The sequence below is a fragment of the Cebus imitator genome, unplaced genomic scaffold, assembly GCF_001604975.1.
Source record: "Cebus imitator isolate Cc_AM_T3 unplaced genomic scaffold, Cebus_imitator-1.0 Scaffold139, whole genome shotgun sequence".
NCBI lineage: Eukaryota > Metazoa > Chordata > Mammalia > Primates > Cebidae > Cebus > Cebus imitator.
Window position 1 is genome coordinate 5,115,718 of NW_016107454.1, and position 18,528 is coordinate 5,134,245.

The window sequence follows — 18,528 nt, forward strand, 5'->3', positions numbered from 1 at the left end:
CCAATGCTTACCTTAGAGAAACATCTGGGATTCACTTAATTCAATGCCATCTTTCAGAGCTGGTGAAACAGACGCCCAGAGAGGCAAAGGGGCCAAACTGTGATTGCCCAGCAAGCCAGTTGCTGAGCAAGGATTCACGTCTAAGCCTATCTCTAGCTCTGTGTTCTTTCCCTGGTACTAGGTCTCTCTCTCCACCCCTGCACGTGTCTTTCTCAAACATTACTGCCACCCACTCCATCCTTGATCAAGCTATGGGAAGGTCTGAGAAAAAGGCAGAGCTGTGGCCTGTGATATTTGACCTTTGAAGTCCTCCAGCTCTTCCGAGAGACCTCGGCAGAAGCCTGAAAACAAAACAGAACACCAAAATCCCTAAGCACAGTAGGAATCCTCTCCTCCTGAGAATCAATTAGTTACTGTTGTAAAGCATTACACAAATGTTGTACTATTATTGGACAATCATCTGGCATGTGCTGTCTGAGAATGTTAATAGGAACACGGATAGTCCTAAGAGACGGCTCGTCAATCCACAAGATGCCCAAGAGAAAAAGAAGTTCAAAGTTGAAGTCGTTAGAGGAAGAACAGTAGCTTCTCATCATTAGAGGGTAATGGCACTCAATTTACCACAAAGGCTCCGTCATCCTACCCACTAGGCCCCTGGTGCCAGGCAAGCAGGCTTGGCCCTGACTGCCTTACTCTATCCTTTTGTGTTATCTGAAATTCCATGTCACTTCAAATAATTTATTGAAACATGCAAAGGATGGATGAATGGATGGATGGATAATAAAGAGGCAATGAGATAGCAAGATAATGAAAATAGATGCTGTATAAAAGTGTAAAGAAACAGCTGGTTTCTGCTGGGGACAGGATGCACCCTGCCTTGAGGTCCCCACGCTGCCACTTACACCTGGAGTGTTTTTCCTTGGCTCCTGGTGACGGGCAGGGAGACAGGGCTTCCCTGCAGCCTTGCGCGCAGATGGTGATGGCGGCAGGAGGTGGATATGACAGGAGACCCCGATTCCCTGCCTTGTCTTCCTCTCCAGCTGCCAGGGAGCAGGGAACGGCATATGAACACAAGCAATGGGAGTTTCTTGCCTGCGTGTCCAGCTGCTCAGGCACCAGGCAAATGTAAATGCACCGTGGCAAACATGTCACGTGGCCGCTGCCATCCCTCAGTTCACCCTTGGCCAGTCTCTGAGGAAGGAACACAACCTTGGGCAGAAACAAGGAGGGAGGATAGCAAGGAAAGTTCAGGAGGCCATGTTACCAAAGAAGAGATGCCAGTCATTGTTCCACGGAGATTGGCCTTGGTTTGGAAGAATGCCAGGGAATAGTTCAGCAGCCTGGATGGAATGAATGGGAGGAAAATAAACACACCTTTTGTTGAATGATAGACATGACATGTATGTCCTCAGACAAAAGAAAAAGAGTCGGAAATAAGGTAAAATGTGACCAGGAAAAGCTTACTTCTGAGTAATTGATTTTTCTTTTATGGACAATGTGAATCTTCAATTGTAGGCTTTCCCTTTTTGCTTTGGTTGCCAGGAAGCCCATGCTTTAATATGCAATTCAACTTCACTAAGCAAGTAACACCTTATGGAATAAATTCCTATAACAAACTCTCCCTCTGGTTTTATCATACCATATTATCTGTATTTTCTCAAATATTGACTTAAAACATCCATCTACATACTGGTATTTTATTGTATTATAGTTGCACAAGCTGCATCAAAAAATTTTTGGAACAAAGCAGGACAGAAATACGTACATGTAGGCCAGCAAGATTTGAAAATAAAAAGGCAGGAATGAGTGCTCTAAATGCAACTGGAACCCAAAAACAGGACATGAGAAGGAACGCGTGGGGTACCGAGACACTTTTGTCCTGTTCCCAGTTGAGTGACCAGATGCCTGCAGCGTTGGACTGATCATTTCATCTCTCCTGAACCCAGTTTTGCCAGTAAAAAAGGAAAAGTTGTTTAGATTGTCCATAAGATCCCTACCAAACATAATAATTTCTTATTTGAAGTTTGTACAGCTTTTGTGCACCTCCCAGGAAGAGGGGTGGACTTGGGACAGAAGTTGAAGGCCAGAGGGTGCCACCCTGCAGTTGAGACACTGCCTGAGGAAGGAAGTGTTGAAGGAGTAAGTAGAGGTTCCAAGGACACTGTTATTCAAATGAGGTAAGAGCTGGCTTGGGAATTGGCAACTGAAAAGTGGAGAGAGAAGAATCTGAGCGTCCACTTTGTTGAAATCAAAAGATCTATGTGAGAAGAGGACTTTGCCAAGGCAGGACAAAAAGGGGACTGAGGACACAAGGCTCAAATCCCAGGGCTTGGGAGAAGCGCGGCTAGAGAGAGGAACCGCAGTCCTGATGGCCCTTCACAATGGTGACCTCTGAGAAATCCCAGGTGGAAGTCAAGGGCAGCCGCCACACGTCCTGACAACCACAAGAGGGTGATAGCTTTGGGAATGCAATTTCAAACCGCGCCGCAGGGTGGGTGGAGCCTGCCTTGGCTGGAGTTGAGGGCGGCAATTGTGTTCCATTGGGGCTGCTCAAATGCGTGCCATACATTCACCCATGGGGATGCGGCTCAGGAATGTGTTCAATATTCTCTAAAATCATGGTCACAGCAATGGAGCACACTGGCTTCTATGTGGCTGGAAAGAACCAGAACATGGACAGAGAAGGCTGACATCTTAATCATGACTCTTTGTAGAAACCATTCTGGATCTTAATAAGTGGAATCCAGTAAAAATTTGGTGAGACCTGATCTTACTGCCACATTTGGTCAGAAAGCCTGGGATTTTTGCAAATTGATTGATTAGGACAAACATATACTAACATCTCTGACCTCAGAACCAATGGCCACTCTGTCAATCAAGCAGTCGGGTTTGTGACTGTGTGTGTGCATGTCTGTGTGTGTGGGTGTGCATGTATGTGTGTGTGCATATGTGTATGCATGTGTGTGCATGTTCATGTGTTATATGCATGTATGCCAGTGCTGTGTGCCATCTCTGCATTACTGTGCTTTACCCTATAAACACAACATACCGTTGTCCCACTTAAGATTGCCACCCAGCCTAATGTGTGGCCCACAGCAGGGTCTGGAGAAAGAAAGAGGAGCTGCTGTGTCCTGGGACACGTAGAATTTTAGAAGGACGATGTCACGCAGATGCTTAAAGCAATAGGAAGAACAGATATATGGAACAAAACAGAGCTGCTTTCAAACTCCAACTGCTCCCAAACAGCAGGTCCCAGAGAAGTCTGGGCAACTCCCTGGGCCTCCACTTACCTACATGTAAAGCGGCAGGAAAGCACTGCCATGTGGGAGCTGTGCAGAGCGAGAGCAGCACTGTCTGCAGAGGGCTCCCGGTGCTTAGCAAGAGTCCCTACATCCTTATTCCCTATCCTGCCTGTTCTCTGCTGATAGGGGCCTGCACGGTCAGGAGCAGTGCCCAGCTTTCTCAGCTGCTTCCCTGTGGAATCAATGGGAGTATGGGTTGAAGGGAGACATGGTTAAGGAGGGGAGGTGCTGGGAGTGACTTTATTGCCAGCCCTCAGCAAAGGCTGTGATAAGCCACATCTGGAATAACGATGGCATATCATACTCCCTACTCCAGCGCTTGGGACTGTGGGAGAGTCCTGAGTTAGCCTGGCATTGACTCCAGACGGAAGGCCCAGCTCAGAGGTTCTACTTTCCTGATGCCCTCATAGGGAGGGGCCAAGCCCTGCAGGGCCTCCTCAGGTGTGACTGGCACAAGGACCAGAGGGCCTGGTGCTTCTCACCTGCCGGGTGGGAAGCACCAGGGGCTGACGGTATGACCTGTGAGGATGCTGATGCTTCCAAAGGATCTACAGCCCAGGCCCAGCTCTGACATTGTGGGATCAGAGGAGAACTGAAGGCTCTCAGCCTCCAGACCTATGTCTTCTCCCCACCAGCTCCCGCTTGCTCCCGCAGCTCAGGGGCCCCCTGAGCCTGAGTGTGGACCATCCAGCCTGGGAGTCAAGCTGCAGCCTTCCCTTCCTGATAAACACCCCTGCAGCTGCCCCTTCCCTGTGATGAGGGGCATGCAGTCTGCGTGTAGAATTTTAGAAAGACAATATCATGGAGTTGCACGAATGCTGTGGATCCCCCTTGGGATGGGCTGACACATGCCTCTGAGGAGACTTGGGGCCAGTTGGTTAGGGAATTCTGGGGTCACAGGTACTCAGAGCATTGTCTAGAAATTGGGGAGGATGAAGTGGGCTCCCAGCGGGCCCAGGCTCACATGTTTGTCTCGTCAGGTGGGGAGGGGCATAGCAAGAGAAGCTGGAGTGGGATTCTCTAAACGCAGGACCCAGAATGGGTGACTCTCTTACCTGGGCCAAAGGAATGTACTGTTCAAACCAGGCAGCAGCAAAGAGCAAAAGCCAACGCAAGAAAGTGAAATAAGTACTGATGGAATGAGGGCACCTGAGAGGCTATGAGGAGGCTGTTAATGCAGCGTGGAAGTCACCATAACTCCATGGAGAAGCTCACTCATGCACCTGCCCATGTGTTTGAGACTCAGTAACGTTTGAGTACATTGCTGAGTGAGGAACGGGGAGACAAGACTACACTGATGCTCTTGGGTGTCATCTGGGCTTCATTTCTAATATTCAGGATGGCTTGGACCTTGCCATGGGGTTGCCTAAGAAAAACTCATTACACTTCATTAATTCACTGGTCTCTGAAAAAAAAGAATATGGAGCCAGGTGAGCCACCATAAAGTCTGCAGTGGAGAAAACTACTTTTTTTCCTTACTGCTGGAACATGTCTGCTACATCTGCCTGTGATTTTAAAATGTGGGAACCAGTCGAATGTCAAGCATAGAACTTAGTATTAGAAACATGTATAATAACCCAGGCAGCCTCTGGCCACTCACCGCACAACCCACCTGCAAGACATTCAGGAGCATCTCCTTAGCAAAGCAGTGACCCAGAAAGGTGAAGTCCTGTCTGTTTTGGCTTTGACTCTCTGTAGTATATGCTTCACAGGTGCTTTCTTAGCCCCACGGACCTCCAAAAATTGCAGATTAAGTGAAATTTGCATGTCGTAGCAAAGATTTGATTTTCCAAATTTTTGGAAACGTGACTCTTTCCTACCAAATTAGAGATATATTGCATCCAGTAGGGTGTGCCACGTAAGTGTCCTGGTCAAATAATTTAAAGTTTCCAATACCCAACAAAGATAAAACACCCTCAAATTATTGTCTGAGATCTGCTGGAATCAATGTTGCTGACAGCCACAAGCCATTTATCAAAACTGGTTAGCAATCTTTTCTTTGGCCAGATTGTATTTTCCATCACAACAGTGATGAGGAGATCTTGATTAAGACAGAAAGGTCCACATGCATAATCACCCTGGATTTTTTTTCAGTATTTGGTAAATGTCAAAGCAAAGAATAACATGAACAATTCTATGAAAAATTTGTTCCTGTGGCCATGTTCATATCCTTCTAGTTATAGGAAAATGAAACAAGGAAAACATTTAGCCTTCTCAAGTTGCCACAGATTTGAACTTACTTTTCCAATCCAGTTAAGAAAAATTCTTAAAAGATCAAAATGTGTCAGTATACATATCCATGTTCATGTAGGACTTTATGTGAACTAAATTATTCACTCGGTAAACAAATATTGGCAACTCACATGGGATAGACACTTGACTGGGCGCTAAGGTAACTATCCTAGTCACACAGGAGAGAAGACACAATTCCAAGAGAAGAGAATGGGCTTGGAGCTTGAACGGTTTTTGAGGCCAAGAACATGTGACTCAAGCTCTCTGAGCCTCAGTTTCTGGATGGAATCAGACATCAGCTATCATAGAGTGTCACTGGGAGAGAGAAGATAACCATAGATCCTTCATGAAGACAGGAGCTATCTTGACCAAAACTGTTTTCTCAGTCCTCACACAAATTCCAGTTAGCACTCCTCTTCTACTGGGAGCCTAGAATTTAATCAGAAGCTCTGGGAGAGCAGAACATTCTCAGCTTTGCTACAATCTACCATCTTTTTCTATTAAAAGCTGGGCTTCACCTGTATGATTGTAAAACCTTGAGGGCGGGAATAAAACTCATTAACCCTTTCCTCAAGAGATCTAAGTATCTATCTATCTATCTCTCTATATATACATAAAGAGAGAGAGAGAGAGATAGATAGATAGATACTATATATATATATATATATATATATATATATATATATATATATCTGCTCTTTTTGTGTCTTTTGGTTTCAACCCAGAACAGAACATAAAACAAGCTTTAGGGTGACATGGATTGAGAAGCAGCAGAGACTGGAAAGCATGAAGCTGAAGGGATCCATGCATGTGTGAGGTTTGGCTGTGTCCCCGCCCAAATCTCGCCTTGAGTTCCCACGTGTTGTGGAAGAGACCTGGCAGGAAGTAATTGAATCTTGGGGACAGATCTTTCCAATGCTGTTCTCGTGATGGTGAATAAGCCTCACGAGACTGAAGGTTTTAAAAATGGGAGTTTCCCTGCACAAGCCCTCTTCTCTTGTCTGCTGCCATGTGAGACATGCATTTTACCTTTTGCCATGACTGTGAGACCTCCACAGCCACTTGGAACTGTGAGTCCAATAAACCTCTTTAATTTGTAACTTGCCCAGTCAGAGGTATGTCTTTATCAGCAGTGTGGAAACAGACTAATACAGTGAGATTCTGAGGGCCTGAACTTGGGCAGTTTGGGGAGTGAAAAATAAATGGGCAAATCCTAGACAAATACTAGTGATCCTTCGTCATACATTAGGGGCAGAAAAGAGGAAGTATGTCCAAGCGGCTCACACACAGGAGAGTGAGCCTCAAGGCAGGGTGGCCTTAGAGGTGACGGTGAGTGGGGGGGGCTCCCTCATAGGTAGGACATTACTTTTTTGATTTTTGGTGTTAATTTTCAAGATGAAGCACGCCATACCTTGTGTGTCTGAAGCTCCCCTGCCCCGATACAGCAGAGTAAATGTCCACTCTAAGAATTGGGGTGCACAGCCCAAACTGGAAACTATAAGCATGACATTACTTCAATCTTTTTTTACTTTAAAAAAATAGTCTGAATCAGTGTATTCTATATATACTCATGTGGGTAGGTGTATGTGTATGTGTGTGTGTGTATATATATATATAGATATATATATTTTTTAATTTAAAATTAGTGGCATTGCATATCCCCCTAATTAAGGTAAATTTGACTCTCCATGAAGTCGCATGGTGTATTTTCTGTAATTGCAAAGGTCTCGCAGGGACAGTGTGTGTGCAGCTCCCTGGTGAGACACAGACCATGGCCAGCTGAGAGGGGACGTAGATGAGATGGGGTGCAGGTGGGGTGGGAAGCAATGAGACTAGTAGGCTGCGGGAGTTTGAGGCAGAATGGCCATGTGCAGAGGTCCCAGTTCAGGCAGCCTGGAAAGCTCAGAGAGGGTGACCAGATGGCCTTGAGGAGTGAGGACAGGGTGGGCAGTGTACGTGTCCCAGAGACAGAATGAAGGGCTGGGTGGAGGTGAGGACAGATGCATGTGACTTGTTTAAGCCACTTCACTTGAGAAGTTATGGGAGGTGACTGTCAGGCACTGAGGGGTAAGTGGAGGCACCGGTAGTGTAAGCCTGAAGCTGTCTGCAGCCTGAGGTTCAGAACACCAGGGAAAGCCAGGAAGGACACAGCACCCAGGCTGAGAGCGCCTCACAAGACAGGGAGAAATGGCACATCTTGGGCAGCTGCAGAGAGAAAGGGCCCCCAGGAAGACTGTATTTGGCTCATGGATTCATCCAGCAAATACCATGCTAGCCACTTGCTGGTTGTGGCTAATGTGGGTGGGGAAAAAAGCCAGGAAACCAACAATGAGTGACACAGCAGAGAGGTGAAGGGGTTGGGCAGCCCTGAGAAAGAAAACCCAGGCAGCCGGGAAGAGGGTTGGAGCCATCTAGAGAATGGTGGACAGCTTTTGGTGTGAACCTCTGGGTATCTTGGGTATCTTGGTTATCCAGTGAACCCCTGGGTATCCGCTCCATGCCTTCCCACCACCTGCACTTTCCGCTGGCCTCTCAGGTCCCCTGGAAGCACAGAGGGAAGAACCTCAGTCGCAGAGACTTCCTTTTGTTGAGCGCTGACCACCAGCTTCATCGCCCAGCTGAACCCTCTCGGCAAGTCCACGAGGGAGCTTCTGATGCTATGGCTGCTTTCCAGTAAGGAAGCTGAGGCTATGCAGGGTTCACAAATCTCACTGGGGCCCCAGTTAACAGAGGCACAGGAATGAGACCTAATTTGTCCCAGAGCCCAACTGACCTTTAGTTAACACCCTGCATGCTACTCGGTTAGTTCTCGCGCCTTTGAGAGAAGCCCTCCGCTGTTCCCTTCAGATACCGACTGTATTTCATTGAGGTCTCATAACTGGCTGCATGGCTGTGCCTCTAAGGCCAGGGCCATTACTGAGATGCATGTGTGCAGTCTGTAGAGGTATCTTTCTCTGTGGATTTGGGTCACTCCAAATCCGCAGTAACCAAGGCAAGAAGCAGCCTCTCCCATGTGATCGATTCCAACAATCTTTACAGACTAGAAGCCCTCTGGCTCCTGGCTTGCAGATGTTTTCACTGGTGTTGCATTTTATTTTCAAATCAAATCTGGATGTTTCTAGGTAGGATTTGCACTTTCTGGTTCCCGTCCCCACCATCCTACCTGCAGCAATTTCTCGCAATCCCGCCACTCCCTGTACCCTGAAGGCATCTGAGTTAATTACCCCATATTATATTAATATCAACGGATTCATGACCGTTTTTGTTGCATATTTAATACAATTTAAAACAAGATCTTCCAGGTCAAAAGAGTCCTTGTTTAAGTACAGAAGCATAGTGATTACCTGTGTACCATCATTTTGAAAAAGTTAGACCAGACAAATGTCTGTAGTGGTTTTCTCGATAATACACATATCAGCCACAATCAAGAAAGCTGCATGTCAGCTGATGCTAAAACAAATGGAATACTCACCCAAAATAAACCATGATAATATGTACAATTTTAGAATTTCACTGAACATGTATTTTATAAGGAGTGGAGGGAGAATTATCTGACAGAATGGCTTCTGAGGAGAGTTCATTGTTAGAACTAATGTTTCTTTAAAAAAAACCTTTGAAAATCTAGAACTATGGAGGTAAAGGTTTGTTTACCCCTCTAACTAGCTTTTGGTGCAATGAGCAAACCACACACTGTTTGGGACTCGTGGGAAATGTGGGCAGTGAGATGATGGCAGACCGAAGACCTCCCTTTGCCCAGCTGTGTTCCGATACCGGGAAGGAATCTGCAGGTAAAAGAGTGGAATCAAAATGCAGATTTAAACCCGATCCTGTCTTCTAGGCAGGAGGAATAGTGTTATTAAAGCATCAGCTACATCCTGCTTGTCAGTGCCCTTGGCCTCAGCCTCTTCCACAGCAGGTCTGTGGAGCTTCCTTATCCAGCCCTTTCACAGCACATGGAGGAGCAGAGGGTGGGCACAAGGGTAGCTTTCGGAGAAGCAGAGTTGCAATCAGGCCCCACCTGGAAACCACAGCGCACGCTTTCACCATCTACATCCCCACTTTGATCGTGAGCCTCTTTGCAATTTCCCATAGCTTTCACCTGCCTCCAGAGAACTGCACCTGAGACCCACCTCCTGGCACTGGTCAGCGGATTAGTCACCCTGAGTCCAAGGAGTTTCACCACGTGTGCTGGAAGCCTTCACCAAGGCTGTCCTCTCTATGTACCTCAGAATGCACAGCTCCGCATGCAGGGTGAGGATGGAAAGGGAGCCCAGATGGAAGCAGTTACTAAGAAGACCCGGACTTCAAATGTCAGCTCTCAGCCAAGCCCAGACCAGCTGTGTGTGCAGTTTGCTGTGTTTGTAAACCCAATGCTTTGGATTTGGAGGCAGCTGTGAAGACAGTGGGATCAGAGCCCCTAGGGTACACCATGGGGGACACACTTGGCCTTAGAGATCCATAGCCAAGGGTGGTCTGTGCTACTGTGGGTCCCTCTCCCAGCCACAAATCAGGGACTATTTAATTCTAGAGACACTCCCCATGAATCATCACACCTTTGGTTCAAAATGCAGAGCCTTTCAGGTAGAGCTGCTGAAAAGTGGAGCTGTGTATCTTCATCCATCCTTTCAGGCAAGAGCAATCCACTGGGTTAACATTGTGGCGTTGCCAATGCTCCTCTTATAAGCTGCTTTCTCTGGAGTCCAGACCTGACCCTCCACTGGTTCAGGCCCAGATGCTTCTGTTGCCTTCACTGTACTCGACAGGCCCTCATCACAGCAAGCCTTGGGACACCCTGAGAGTGCATTCACACCTCTTTCCTGTCCACACTGAGTACCCCTTGTCAGCAGAGATGAGGCCTTTTCATGTCTTATCATCAGAAGTAGATGTTCTTCCCGGGCAGGATTCCCGCTCAGTCAATGCTTGCTGCTGCAGACGCCCTGCAATCCCACCTCCTGCTTTCATGCCTTCCCATGACCTGCTTCCCTTGGGTGTGGGAGGCCTTCATGACCAGCCTCTGGTGACTATTACCACGGCAAAGTGATAGGACGTCACATCAAAGATAAGGTTGTAAGAAGACTATGACTCTGTCTTGAAAGTGGTACTTTCATCCTCCCTCTTTCTCACTCAAACCTCCCTCCATGAGAAGCAAACTACCACGTCCTGAGCATCCCTACAGAGATGCCCATGGGACACTGAACCGCCGCCCCGACAACATCCCTGAGGACCTGAGGCCTGTCAACCACGAGGGTGTGCCTAGTCCTCCAGAGACTGAACCACCCCTCCTCCCCAGCCCCTGGCCACACAAACTGTTAGAGAGTGTTTGATGCCTTCAGGCATTGGGTGCTAGGGTAATAGATTAGACAGCAGGACGTAACTACCGCCCATGCATCCATAAATGTGCAGATGTAACTGGGTGTCCCAGTTTATGGGTCTGGAAATGTGTTCCAAATTGTGGCACTCCAGTGCTCCCGTGCTGGGATTGACGGGAAGTCTAGGATTCCTCCTGCCTGCTGGGTCCCCCAGCTGCACCATCACTCAGGGCTGGGTTCCCTGGCCATGCCGTCATACCCTAAGCTGGGTCCCCCGGCTGCACCATCACACTCTGGGCTAGGTCCCCTAGCTGCGCCAACATACTCTGGGCTGGGTCCCTGGGCCATGCCATCACACTCTGGGCTAGGGCCCCAGGCCACAACATCACAGTCTGGGCTGGGTCCCCAGGCCACGCCGTCACATACTGGGCTGGGTCCTCCAGCTGTGCCATCACATTCTGGGCTGGGACCCCAGGCCACACAGTCACACCCTGGGCTGGGTCCCCCCACCACGCCATCACACTCTGGGCTGACTGGGCTTGTCCCTGCTTATTGCTGAAGTCATAACTCAGGGGGGCACGTTGAGGCCCAGCTTCTCTGCCACAGCTGCAGGAACTGGCTCCAGGGGACAGAGCAAGGGGCTGTAACCGGGCAGCACCCAGGACCTTCATCTCCTATGCTGCCTCCAGGCTCTCCTATCTCACAGGCACATCCTAAGGCTGGTTCCTACCCATGAGAGTTGGAGCTCATGCATTGGGTGCTAGGATAACAGATTAGACAGCAGGACGTAACTACTGCCCATGCATCAATAAATGTGCACATATATCTGGGTGTCCCACTTTACAGATCAAGGCGGATCCATACAGGATTCAGGCAGATCCAAGAAGCATGGACTCCACGTGACTCGGGACACAGCAGAAAGCCACTAAGCCAGAGCCACTGAACCCCAGACAGCACAGCCCTGGCTTCCCCTCAGTTGATCTGGCTACCCTCTCTGATATGCAGAGCTTGGGGAAGAGGACCATCCCTCTAGCTGGCTAGGACCCTGCTCAGTGGCTTGGGTTCCACCTCATAGCCTTTTGGATTTAATCACTCTGACACCCTGAGGGTGAGCCCTGCACTAAAAGGCCACTTGCCCATGACAACTGCTTCACAGACCCAGAATCACCTGTCCCCCTCAACCCTTCACGGGGATGCTGGAGCCCCAGCTCTTCCTCCCAAGAGCCTTGACTTCAGGGGCATCACTGCCCTTCCCTGCCTCCCTGGCCAAGGTCAAGCGAGGCAGAAGGAGCCACGGCATGGCTGGAGGCACAGCAGCAGAGAAGGCATGGCCCAGGGTGAGGAGCAGCTGTGAGCGTGGCTAGACAACAGGATGAGGATCCTCAGAACCCAAGGAGGAGGCTGGAAAAGGCATCTGTGGCTGACTTGCAAGAGCCTTGAATTTCGCTCTAAAGCTTTGGGAGACTGGCCTGTGGGCAGCCAGTTGTCACTGGAGGAACTAAAGGCAGAAGCTGTCCAGATCAGAGGTGTCTGGAGAGGATCATTCTTAACAATGTCCACCCACTGCTTATTTATGAAGAACCTACTATGCTCCCAGCCTGTCACAAGAAGGCTAAAAACATAATCAAGTTTAGTTTCTGTATGGATTAAACTGGCAGATGTCTTCAGTGGCTCAGGCCCCACAGAAGCATCTATCCACATGAGAACTCATTGATCATGTGGTCATTACTGTCCCACATCAGGAAAAATAATCACCTCCACTATCTGGACACTCAGGTGTCAAGTTGAAGGCTGTCAGGAAGGTCTGGGTCCTTAAAGACATCCTCGTCTGTCTCTGATGGGAGTTGTGAGGCCACACTGAGGTTATGGAATTATGTCCAAATGCAAACGGGAACCAATGGCCTGATTAGCCTGAAGCCTCATCATGAAGATCTCTTTCTAAGCCACTTCTGTTCTGTGGGTCCCTAAACCCAAATGTTCTATATTGGGAACCCATCTATATCATTATTCCAAATGCCTTCTAGTCTTTTCAGGGAGAACCTGTAATGTCGTGAGCCAAGGATGTGCTCACTGGAGTTAACGATGTATGCATGGGAAGATTCCCTAAGTCCCAGCTCAAATGAATGGGCAGAATGTCACCTACTGAAGGGGAGAGACAGCTATGTCAAAGGACACAAAGGGCTGAGAAAAAAAAAGCATACATTTTATTCTGCTATTTTGGAGTGATGAGGAAATCCACCTAAGTGTTAGAATGCCACAATTTACATTTGTTGTTGCATCATTTGTTTTTAGTTTGTTTCGCAAATCATTTGTTTACCCATTTAACAATTGGGCCATGTCCTTCCATGTACTGAGCATCTCCTGTGGGCAGGCAGTGTGTTTGGCCTGCAGTCACAGCGGCGGGACAGTTTTCATCCTCAGGACAATTGGAGGGGGATGGATTGCCTCCCAGGGAAGGAGGTCTGCTCACCTAACACCCACAGCTGCAAGGAAGGCTATATTCATCATCTTCCAGCTCAGCACAGACCCATGTGGTACCTTCTTCATTGCAAAGATTACATTTAAAGGCTCCTTCTGCCTCTATATCTGTAAGCATTGCTATGAATTAAATCATGCTCCAAAAGCCTCTGGGACTTGCCAGTCCCAAGCAGAACTGCATCTTGCCGGCTTGCCGGGTGCCCCACCTCTAACGCATTGCTCCACGTGGATCAAGCCATTCTTGGTCCAAGATGGGGCTCACACCACCAGCTGCAGCACTGTTTGTCATGGCTTGTGACAGTCTCAAATAGAAGCCAGGAATGCTGAATCACATTCCTTGTTGAGCTGCACTGAGAGCCACATCCACCCTGAGCTATCAGCCTGCCTGAGAATGTTCCAGAATGGTGGAGGTGAAAGCAGGCCTCCTGTGGCTAATGGCTGAGATGGCATTCTCCAGGAGGATCTACATGTCAAGGGCAAATTCTCCATTCCTCCCAGCAATTCCAACAATGGTGAAAATAACAAAACAAGAACAACTGCCGAAATAGCAACAAGTCCTGTCACTATCACTGTGTTATTTACAGCTACTTCCAAAGCAGATCTGGGACGGAAGATGGATTTGGGAGGTGAAGGAAACACTGACCGGGAGTGGGAAGAGAGCTGGGGAAGGAGCGGCGCCCAGCCAGGTGTCCTGCTAGTTTTCTGAGCTGTCCTAGCAAAGTGTGGCAATCTGAGTGGCTTGAATATCAGGAACTTACTCTCTCACAGCTCCAGAGACCACAAGCCCCAAATCCAGGTGTCGGCAGGCCCACACTTCCTCTGAAGTCTCGGAGAGAGGAGCCTTTCAGCCTCCTCCTGCTCGTGGTACCCCAGGCCTTCCTTGGTTTGTGACCTCATCACTCCACGCTGCCTCCCTAGTCCTGAAGACTGCCCTCAGAGAATGAAGCTCAAAGAAGCCCCCATGACTCAGAGTAAGTATCAGAAGTGAGTCTTCCTCAGAGCTGCATCTGCACTGACCCCCAGGACCCCCTTATGCTGCATGAAACATGTCTCAGTGCACATTCCAGCCCTACCTGCCCCACTCTGAGACATGCTCCCTGTTAATTACAGAACTGAAGAATATCCAAGGCCGCCTCTCCCGATCTTCTGACTTCTGTGATGATGCAGTGAGCTCCAGAGTCACAACGATGAGTCCAGGTTTCACAAGCAAGAGACAGAGGGTGGCGTGGTGGGGGGAGGGGGGCAAAGCAGATCAGCCATCCTCTGCCGGGCAGCACGGCCCCTCTGCACGTCACCTGTCAAATCCCGACAGCAGCTCAGGAAACTGCTAGCTCAGCAGCACAGGTTAGGACACTGACTGGAAACTTGCATTGCATTTGACCACTTTTAGTCGATAGAAAATTATTATTAGAAAATGCAAAAAAAGAAGAAGAAGAAGAAGAAGAAGAAAATGGGGTGGAGCCGAGCATGGTGGCTCACACCTGTAATCCCAATACTTTGGGAGGCTGAGGTAGGTGAACCACAAGATCAAGAGATCAAGACCATCCTGGCCAACATGGTGAAACCCCATCTCTACTAAAAAAACAAAAAAAAAAAAAAAAAAATTAGCTGGGTGTGGTGGTGCGCGCCTGTAGTCCCACCTGCTCCAGAGGCTAAAGGCAGGAGAATTGCCTGAACTTGGGAGGCAAAGGTTGCAGTGGGCTGAGATAGCACCTCTATACTCCAGCCTGGCAACAGAGTGAGACTCTGTCTAAAAAAAGAACAAAAAGCAAAAGAAAAAGAAAAGAAAATGCGATTAACCAGACGGGGCATGGTGGCTCATGCCTGTAATCCCAGCACTTTGGGAGGCCAAGGCGAGTGGATCATTTGAGGTCTGGAGTTCGAGACCAGCGTGGCCAACATAGCAAAGCCCCATCTCTACTAAAAACACAAAAATTAACCGGGTGTGGCGGTAAGTGCCTGTGGCTCCAGCTACTCCTCTCGAGGCTGAGGCACAAGAATTGCTTGAACCCGGGAGGCGGAGGTTGCAGAGTGAGACAATGTCACACCACTGCACTCCAGCCTTGGTGACAAAAGTGAAACCCCGTATCCAAAATTTAAAAAAATGTGGTTAACCGTTTGGAAAAAAAAAAAGCTGTATCCTTTCCTAATCCTTTTTACCAAAATAAATTTCATATGGACCCAAACAATGATGTAAAAAAAATATATTAAAATCACTCCTAAAAATCTGGGTGAATGTGCTTATAATCTTGTGATATAAAAAGACATGATAACGCTATCATAGCTAGAAACATATTTTAGGAAAAAATTTATAAGCTTGAATATATGTATTTTTAATCTACATAGCAAAAAAAAAAACACAACAAAAGAGCTTAGAGAAAAATGACTGTTGGAAAAAGTATTTGTCTAAAAAGATAATATCCTTTTTTTTTTTTTTTTTGAGACGGAGTTTCACTGATGTTACCCAGGCTGGAGTGCAATGGCGCGATCTCGGCTCACCGCAACCTCCGCCTCCTGGGTTCAGGCAATTCTCCTGCCTCAGCCTCCTGAGTAGCTGGGATTACAGGCACGCGCCACCATGCCCAGCTAATTTTTTGTAGTTTTAGTAGAGACGGGGTTTCACCGTGTTGACCAGGATGGTCTCGATCTCTTGACCTCGTGATCCACCCGCCTCGGCCTCCCAAAGTGCTGGGATTACAGGCTTGAGCCACCGCGCCCGGCCCCTAAAAAGATAATATTCTTAACATGCCATGAGTGCTTTAAAAATAACAAGATAAATATTTTCAAAAAGATGAACAATTCCTGAAGAAAATAAAAATTAAATAGACAATAAATATGTAAAATGATCTTCAACTCCCTCTCTAATTAAAGAAATACAATTCAGATAATATAATTTTCTATATCAGAGGAAGTCTTGACAATGCTGGGAAATGATTCAAAATATTGACACATTCATCCACCATTGCTGCAAGCCTGGGTGTTTGTTTGATAAAATTCTATCAGCATTTAAAACATGTATATCACATGGCCCAATGATTTTATTATGTGCATTTATCCCAAAAAGATAGTGAATACATTTTAAAAGAGTTCCATTTAAAAATATTCACTGTAGGCCGGGCACCATGTCTCACACCTGTAATCTCAGCACTTTGGGAGGCTGAGGCAGGCAGATCACCTGAGGTCTGGAGTTCAAGACCAGCCTGGCCAAAATGGTGAAACCCCACGTCTACTAAAAATACAAAATTAGCCTGCGCTAGTGGCAGATGCCTGTAATCTCAGCTACTCAGGAGGTTGAAGCAGGAGAATCGCTTGAACCCAGGAGGTGGATGTTGCAGTGAGCCGAGATGACACTATTGTGCTCCAGACTGGGCAATTAGAATGAAACTCTGTCTCAAAATAAATAAATAAATAAAATAAAATATAAATAAATTTTTTTTAAATTCCCTGTAGTGCTATTACAGAAGAAGAAAATAAAAGAAACAGAAACATTAATAACTGAAATGTCCATCAATAATGGGATTAAAAAATTATGGTATATTCCTAAAGGATGTAGAAAGCAACTAATACAAATAATAATATAAACCTGTGTTCATGGATATGGAACAAGCTCAACTGTGCTGGTTAGGTTAATGCACAACACTTCCATGATTTAAGAAGATAGAAATTTATTTTTCACTCACACAAACTCAACAGCAGGAGGGCAGGAGTGGGAGGCTCCCTCTACACAGCCCCGTGGGCCCCAGCTTCCCAGAGGCCCCTCCCCCTCACCATATGGCTCCTGGGACACCCAGAATGGATATCCACTCAGTAAATAGGAGAAAAGAGAGGAAAAGGAGAAGGTCATGAGGGCAATTTTTATTTAATGGGCATAGAAGTAACATGCACCATCTTCACCTACCAGAGCTTATTCCCCGGGCCCAGCTAGACACAAGGTGCTGAGAAACAGCCCCTGGCTTGGCGGCTGCCTCTCCACTGTGACTTCCCCTTATTGAAAGGGAGGGGAGGGATTGAATTGCAGTGGAAAGGAAGGCATCTCTGTCCCAGTAGAACATATCATTGACTTAAAGAGCACAACAATTAGGACTGTATCTGCTATGGAGCCATTCTGGGAAACCCTGGGAAATGCACACACACATATGCCAGGCCTCTCTCATCTGACTTCACCTTGTGAGAGCTGCCTTGCTATCCAAATCTACCTGGTTGCACAGGGAGGGTCACCAACCCTAGCTCAAAAGTGATCTGAATCTATCAGGTTTTTGAGTATGTTTAGCATGGGTCTGGATGTGTGTGTGTGTGTGTGTGTGTGTGTGTGTGTGTGCGTGTGTGTCTGTCAATGTGTGTGTGAGTGCAGATGGAAAACCTAGAACAAAGATCACTGTCTGCTTAATGGTAGTTATATTTATGAAATAAGATTTAGGGTTGGTTTTTACTTCTTTCTTTTAAGTTTTCATATACAAAAAAAAAACCCTTATATTTAACACAGTAACTTTATATTCAGGGGGAAAAAGCAATATAACACCATATTTATTTGGGGTGGGGGCAGGGAGTATAGTGTTTATACTTAAACACCCTAGTGCAGGGGTTCCCAGCCTCTGGGGCTGTGGACTGGTACTCCTCCATGGCCCGTTAGGAACCAGGCCACACAGCAGGAGATGAGCACCCATGAGCCATGAGCCGTGAGCCATGAGCCATGTGCCGTGAGCTGTGAGCCCTGAGCCGTGAGCCGTGAGCCGTGAGTCATGAGCCAGCCTTACCACTGGAGCTCCACCTCCTGTCAGGTCAGCAGCAGCATTAGCATCACAGGAACGAGAGCCCCGCTGTGAGCTCTGCATGTGAGGGATCTAGGTTGTATTCTCTTTGTGAGAATCTAATGATAAATACAATACACTTGAAATAGCCTCAAACCATCCCTGAACCCCTAAACCATGGAAAAATTGTCTTCCACAAAGTCAGTCTCTGGTGCCAAAAAGGTTGGGTACCACTGACCTAGGGGACTATGGGATGTCTTTAAGGAGGGCAGATCCCCACACTCCCTGGAGATTTTTAAGCAAGGGCTGAGGGGATGGATGGATGGATGTGTTTTAAAGTGTCACCTGGCTTTAGTGGGAATGAGGAATTAGAGCCGCCTGCCATTGTGTGCTCCATATAGAATACTTGCAAGCTTCAACTGCACATGAGGAACTAGGCTGCCTGGGTTAGCCTGTCAA

At 47.5% G+C, this 18,528-nt stretch overlaps 1 long non-coding RNA gene across 1 annotated transcript in view; it reads right to left on the reverse strand.

Annotated features, from left to right (window-relative positions):
• Positions 1–805: 805 nt before the first annotated feature.
• The window catches only part of LOC119473202, a 75,279-nt gene continuing 57,556 nt past the window's right edge, over positions 806–18,528 (reverse strand). Inside the window, exon 4 of the long non-coding RNA XR_005202407.1 lies at positions 806–1,340. This is a non-coding gene — a long non-coding RNA (uncharacterized LOC119473202). The remainder of the gene's footprint in view (positions 1,341–18,528) is intronic.